Below are 7,011 nucleotides of genomic sequence, written 5' to 3'. Positions count from 1 at the left end.
AACTGGTGGGAAAAAGACCAGCAGGGTCCCGTGTCCGTTAACCAAGGCTGCATCCCTTCCTCCTGGCCCCATTGTTGTCTGTGGGTCCTCACTGGCCCCCTCAGGTCCGGGAGCCTCCTGGGGCCAGCTCAGGGATGGAGGGCTTCTGTCATGTGTGGAATGGGATGGCTGCTATCCCAGGGGCTCTGCAGAGACGGGCTCTTGTCCTTGGCCAGCTTGTGTCAGAGAGTAGAGGTGGGACTCTTCAAGTTCAATGACACAACATCCCAAGCGACTCTAGTGGTGCTGAAATGTCCTCAGGAGGTGAGACAGATGGAGAACAGGAGCCGGGCTGAGGGTTAGTGAAGAGCTTGAGTCTGGCAGAGCCATTTTGGGAAGACATCTTGGGGCCAAATTTGGGTTGGAGGTAAGAGTGGTTCCCTCTCCCCAGGAAAAGCTCCTCTGCTTGGCCCCCTCCACTCTGATCCTGTCCTGAATTACAGTGCTTACTGTTGATTCGTGTCTTTGTTCTGGTTCCCTAACTGGATTTAGAACTCCTTGCAAGCCGCGATCTTATTCATCTTTCTGTGTCTTGTGGCCATGGTCCCTGCCCCCGGTAAAGAGGCAACTAATCTTTGGAAGAGGAAAGCTGCCTCAGGTTGGGTGGAGACGAGCCTGGTCGGGGAGCAGCTGGGGCGTTCCTCTCTTGCTCATCTCTCAAATGCTACTCACCCAGCAACTTTGGCCTGTTCTGAGACTGGCTGGAGTACATGCTCCCCCTGCCTTGCCAGGAGTCCTTCAGGTATAAAGAGGCTCCATTTGTTAAGGGAATAGAATGAAGAAAGTTAGAAAACACGATTCAATACTTTGAAGGCCTTACCTGGGCTCCTGCCCCATCCTCCTGGCCCAGCCGGGGTGGGCGGCTGAATCCAAGCGCAGCTGCCCCCACTCCACCTTCCATAGGTTGGATGCCTTGGCTCCCTCCCACCCGCTGTCTTCCTCCACTTGATTCCTTCTGGATTAGCTCAGTGTAGCTTTACCCCAAAGACTCTGTCCGAGTTGGCAAGAGTCACACACTGGGCTGTTTGGCTTTTAATAAAGTTTATGATTTAAATCTTGTGCTCTTAACACCTTCTTTGCAAGCCTCAGAGGGAAACAGAAATGTTGAGTTTGTTTACTTATTCCCTTCATAACATGGAGACCCTCACACTTGGCCAAAGCCTGTGCGTGCGTGTGTGTGTGAGTGTGAGTGTGTGTGTATCACCCAGAGTTCGGGTGTATGGTGTATGTATGCACATACTTGCAGGGCCAGGAGGAACGTTTAGAAAGACTGGCTGCATTTCAGTCCCTGGCAAGCTCCCAAGACATCAACTGAGCCCTTCGGCATGAAGATTTTCCTGTGAAGAGCTCCTACCGGCCCTCACTGCACAGGGAAGCCCGCGAAGAGGTCAGCACAGGGGGAATAGAGAAGGCCCCAGTAAGCCCCTGCAACAGGATCCCGAGGCTCCAGGGTCAAACCCCAGCTGCTGCCCTCCCAGCTGTGTGCTCCCGAGCTGCAGTCGCGGGGACCCTGCTGCTCCATGGCCTGGCCTGAAATGGAGGAGGCAGCAAGCCGGGACTCCCCATGACATCAAGTAGCTCTGGCGTGGGCTTGTTGTGACCCATCCTGCCCACGGGGGAAGGTGGGCTCCTGACAGGTGTTTGTGTGAATATTTCAGGGACTGATACGTTTCCAGTGACATGGGCTGACCCCGGGCCAGCTGTGGAAAAGAGAATCCCAGGATACATAGCTCAAGGGAAGCCGACAAGGGAGCACATCTGCTGGAAGCACTTGGTAAGCCCTAGAGTGTGTGCTGGGGGCCTGCAGGGGACCCAGGAGGGAGGCAGCCACGCTTCCTGCCCTCAGGGGCCTTCCAGGCAGAGGGGACGGGGAGATGAGGGGGCCATGGGGCCCGGGGGGGAGGGGATGGAGGTCAAAGTATGCGCTCATGGGTGGGGTTGAGTGGGGACACCTCGGGTGACTTCTGCTGGTCCCAATGCACGCAGGAGAGCTCAGAGGTCCTGGAACCGGGCTTTGCTTGCACGCTGCGGCCTGGCCTCCACGACGTGACGTCCTGGCCAAAGAATCCAACGTCGGGCTCCAGTCTCCCTGGGTCTCTTTTGTCACAGTGACTAACAGGCAGGCCAGACAAAGCTTGCATTCAGGAGCCCATCCCTGCAGGAGGATAACACGGCCCCAGCTGATGAGGCAGGCACACTGGCATCTGGGGTTTTTTCCTCCTAAAGCAGAAACAATATGATTGTTGGCATCGGATTCCCCTGGGGGAGGGCAGCGCAGCCTCAGCCCGGACTGGGCTCCCAGAAGGCAGGCCCAGAGCTGTCCCGTGTGCTCTCCCAAGTTCATGCCCGGCAGCAGGGAGCCTGGGACTGGGGGGGGGGGGGGGGGGCGCCTGGGGGGAAGAGGGGGGTGGCAATTCCCCTACATGAGACTCCCCATTCCCAGCCTCAGCTTTCCCATCTGTAAGATTTCAGACAGGGGGAAATAGCACTTACAGGCCCCGGTCAGAGTGGGATGAACTTTTAGGCAGGTGATGGTCCCCTTGGCGTCTTTAGGCAAAACAGTATGTGGATTTACTCATAGGCCACAGGGATAATTCTATCCTGCAGATGGTGGGTGCGACCCAGCAAGGGTTTCCCAGGCAAAGGATGGCTCACCCGAGCTGATTAATGCAACAAACAGCTGCTGGGGCCCCTCCGTGAGCCTTCCCATGCATTAGCTCACCTAACTGCACTGTACACCTGTGAAGGGGGCACTTTATTTCTTTATTTTTATTTTTTAAAGATTTGTTTATTTGAGGGGCACCTGGGTGGCTCAGTTGGGTGTCTGCCTTTGGCTCAGGTCATGATCCCAGGGTCCTGGGATCGAGCCCCGCATCTGGCTCCCAGCTCAGCGGGGAGCCTGCTTCTCCCTCTCCCACTCCCCCTGCTTGTGTTCCCTCTCTCGCTGTGTCTCTCTCTGTCAAATAAATAAATAAAATATTTTTTTAAAAAAGATTTTATTTGAGAGAGAGAGAGAGTGGGGGGAGGGTCAGAGGGAGAGGGAGAGAGAATCTCAAACAGACTCCCCACTGAACTTGGAGCCTAACACAGGGCCCGATCTCAGGACCCTGAGATCATGACCTGAGCAGAAACCAAGAGTCGGACGCTCAACCGCCTGAGCCACCCAGACGCCCCTGGGCACTATTATTTCTATTTTAAAAATGAGAAAACTGAAGGTCAAAGGGGCCAAGTGAATTCTCCAAGCCCACACACCTAATAAGCAGTGAAGAGAAGAGGAGAACCTGGGTCTTCCTTCATCTTCTGGGCCAGGGCTCACACGCGCCAAGCCCTACGTTGCTTCTGTTCTCCGCGCAGTCGGCGGGATAAGCATCCCGTCCCCCACAGCCCTGCGGGCCCCACAGAGGCTGTGCAGGGCAAGCAGCCGGTGTGGCCGGGGGACAGCCGCCCGAGATGGCGCGGCCCCTGCTGGGCGGGGGTCCTTTGAGCAGCGAGCGCCGCGGGGATGGCCAGCGAGGAGCCGACGGCTGCGGAGGGCTGACCGGCTTCTTGACTTTTCTTTTTCCCTGGAGTCAGATGACGCCTCAAAGCTGCGGGATCTTCCTGACATCATGCTCATGACAGCGATCAAAGGAAAACTAGATACAAGAACCTCCAGCCACCCACTCCCCCTGGAGCCTGCCGCGCGCGTCCCCTCGGTTGACCACGTGCGGCCGCCGGGGGAGGGGCAGCCGCGGCTGCGGGCCTCGCACACCAGTGCCGGGGGCTGGGCTTGGTTCCAGCACGTTTCTGCCGCCCACGCGCGGCGACAGGCCAGGAGGCCGCCCCATCCGGTGCGCGCGCCCCTCCAAGTTAAGATTGCCGGCAGACTCCCCCCAAAGCCTCGTTTCCGACAATCCTTAGGAATAAAATCGTAATTAAAAAAAAATTCAAGCCCAAGACGAACCCAAAGGAACCACGTCTTGAGTGTGAATGCCGCCAGGGCCGGAGGCGGCGGCAACTCCGCAGACACTTGACGGACGTTTTTCCCCTCACACGCCCCGCCCTCCCTCGTGAGAGAAGGCGGGTGGGGTTCTTCACCCTCAGCAGCAAGGCTGGAGTGCTGGGGGGCGGGCAAGAGGGGGCACTGAGCCCGGGAGACACAAGGGAGGCTGGCAGGATTGCTAACTCAGGCGGGAAGGCCAGCTTGCTGTCGCCGCACAGCTGGAAGCAAGGGAGGGACCCGCGCCAGTCCCCCTGTGAGCGCCGCTTCCGGGGGACATCAATCTCCCCCGCTCGCCACGGCGGGGGCATGGTCTCGGGGGACGCGGAGGGCTGGTGGTGGTACCGACTCTTCCAACCTCATCCCCTTCTCACCGGGGGCCTGGGGAGACAGCACTCACCACGCGGCACCGCCTGAACCTTGGCGAGGACAGGGCGCCCGGCTCCGGGCGGCGCCAGCCTCCTCGGGCCTCGGGCCTCGGGCCGCCGGAAAGCGGGGCACGTGGTTTCCGGCGAGCTCGGAACCGCCCACCGCCTCCGGGCGGGCCGCGCTGCCTCCCGCCCTGCAGGGCCGCCAGGGAGTCCGCTCGGAGGCCCGGGCCGCAGCGAGCCTGCTGTCTGGCCTCAGGCTCTGGCGGTGCCGGGCCGGGCGGCAGGAACTGCGGAGAGACACTGGCGCACAGACCGCGCCGGCTTTGACCCGAGGCCCATCACTTCCCGGCCTCGTAGGGCTGGGCGACTTCCCCGCACGGCTCCGGCTGCAGGCTGCTCCTCGCTACCCCCAGCAGCCCCCACGGTCACTGGGCCTGGACACTTTCCAGAGTGGACACACCCAGGTGCTTTGCTTTTTCTTTTTTTCTTGATGGGCCTTTTGTGGTGGCTGTAGTTCCGTCACCGGTGGTGTGGCTAAGGATTCCCCAAACTGGCCTTCCTTTCCAGAGCATTAGAGATCTCCACAGTATGGGCCCATCCAGCCTCCATTGAAGCTATGTTTGTGGCCACCATGTCTTCTTCTCTATGGTCTTTTTTTTTTTTTTTTTAAGATTTTATTTTTTTATTTGAGAGAAAGAGGCACGAGCCGGGAGAGGGGAGGAGTGGGGACAGGCAGAGGGAGACGCAGACTCCCTGATGAGCAGGGAGCCTGATGAGGGACTCGATCCCAGGACCCCCGGGATCACGATGACAGCCAAATTCTCCTCCATGGTCTTAAGCCAAGCAGTATTTGATCTTGACATTAGACAGCTTGCTATCCCCAAATACCCTGTGTTCCTTCCCACTTCCCTATTTTTGCTCGGGCCCTCTTTTCTGCCTCCCTCATCCTTGAACTCCTCCGCTGGCCAAATTCAGTTTACCTTTCAAGGTCAAACTTGAAGGTCTGTGAAGAGCATTGCCTGCTCTTCTGTGCTCCCACATTTTATTGGGATTCCTTTCCTCCGCTGGACCGAGCTCCCCAAGAGAAGTGACCACAGTAGTGGGTTGAAGAGCACAGGCCCTGGAGCCGGAGCCGGGTTGAACCTCTAGCCCCACCAGGTCCGAGCTGCAGGACCTAGGGAAGGTGGTCCCACTGCCCCGTGCCTCATCTGTACAACGGGGATAGCAGCACCCGCCTCACAGGATGGCTACGGAGATGAAAGGAGAGAAAACAGGTGAAGTGCGGAGAGCTGAAGCTGGCTCCTGGGAGACATGCCCCAGGCTCTTACTGGCATGACTGGTGCCCAGAACACAGCAGAACATGAATACTGAACTGAGGGCTCTGGCATCAATCTGTGAAGGCGAATTACTTGGATCCTGGGGGAAAAGGTCCACGTGTGGTTACTGGGAAGCACAATTGAAGGACATGAGTATTTAACTCGGGGAAATTTCAAACATACACGGTAATAGAATGGGATAACGAACCCCAGGCATCCGATCCCCAGCTCCAGCAGTTACTGACCCATGGCCAATCTTTCTGTATGGATGACCCGCTCCTCACCATCTCCCCAACACACATGCTAGATTAGCTTAAAGCAAACTTAAGATGTGAAAAAAGCAATTTTGTGCTTTACACTCTTAAAGGAGCTTTCAAAAAGGAAACACATAATATATATTATTCCTCATGGCTTATGGCTTTGTGACCTAGATGAAGGCGGCCTTATTTTCAAGGGGAAGGTTGAAGAGAGGCTGGGAGGTCAGGGGGCAACCAAAGGCTCTGGGCTGGGAGTCCAGGGCTCTTTCTAGGACATCTGGGAAAGCTCGTGGATCTCAAACACTCCCTCACCCCAAACTCTTTTTTTTGAGAGAGCGCGCAAAAGAGATGGCAGGGGGTTGGGAGGGGCAGAGGGAGAGGGAGAGAGAGAATCTTGAGTAGGCTCCACATCTAGCATGAAGCCTGACGTGGGGGCTCGATCTCAACCACCCTGAGATCACGACCTGAACAATCCAGAGTTGGGCGCTTAACCGACTGAGCCACCTAGCGCCCCAAGACTGACTAGTTCTTAATCATCTTTGAGCCAGCTTGAGATATTCCACCTCAAAAAATCAAATAATAGCAGTCTTTTTCTAATTCAGAGAAAAAACCAAGTTAATGGATGGAATTCTCAATTGCTGCAAGTTTTCTCATATTTTCCTTGAACCTTGTGGTCTCTGCATCCATTTGTCTGCAATGGAGTACTGGTAGACCACAGAGTGAATAAACAAATAGTGAAATAAGATTAATGGAAAACCCTGGAAACAGCTGACCAGTGTAATCTGACAGCTTTCTGTGGACACATCTGCTTGTGCTTGTGATCTTGTATTTTGCAGTATGATACATGTTCTGCAAGTGAAATCGCTCCTGCTTCATGATGATAATGATGAGCAACATCAGGTTCCCAGTCCTGTAAATAGCGCAGTCTCCCAGGTGTTCCTCCACCTGGTGGGACTTCTCAGCAGCTGTTCCAGCTGGAGGCAGGCAGGGCCAGAGCCCAGGTGCAGGGAGAACCTGCCAGGAGGGGTGATGTCTGACTCTCCCGTCCA

General features: G+C 56.4%; 2 long non-coding RNA genes across 2 annotated transcripts; one reads left to right on the top strand and one right to left on the bottom strand.

Moving 5' to 3' along the window:
* Positions 1-1,155: 1,155 nt before the first annotated feature.
* Positions 1,156-3,785, top strand: LOC118025798. Its single transcript, XR_004683388.1, has 3 exons — positions 1,156-1,426; positions 1,698-1,813; positions 3,613-3,785. It is a non-coding gene; the product is annotated as an uncharacterized LOC118025798 (long non-coding RNA).
* On the bottom strand, positions 1,688-3,595 carry LOC118025799. The gene is made up of 2 exons (XR_004683389.1): positions 3,292-3,595; positions 1,688-2,194 (listed from the first exon to the last, which is right to left on the bottom strand). It is a non-coding gene; the product is annotated as an uncharacterized LOC118025799 (long non-coding RNA).
* Positions 3,786-7,011: the final 3,226 nt, after the last annotated feature.

This window comes from Mirounga leonina, unplaced genomic scaffold (assembly GCF_011800145.1).
Source record: "Mirounga leonina isolate KUSES-001 unplaced genomic scaffold, KU_Mleo_1.0 Mir_201, whole genome shotgun sequence".
Lineage (NCBI taxonomy): Eukaryota > Metazoa > Chordata > Mammalia > Carnivora > Phocidae > Mirounga > Mirounga leonina.
This window is presented reverse-complemented; position numbering and strand designations above follow the sequence as displayed.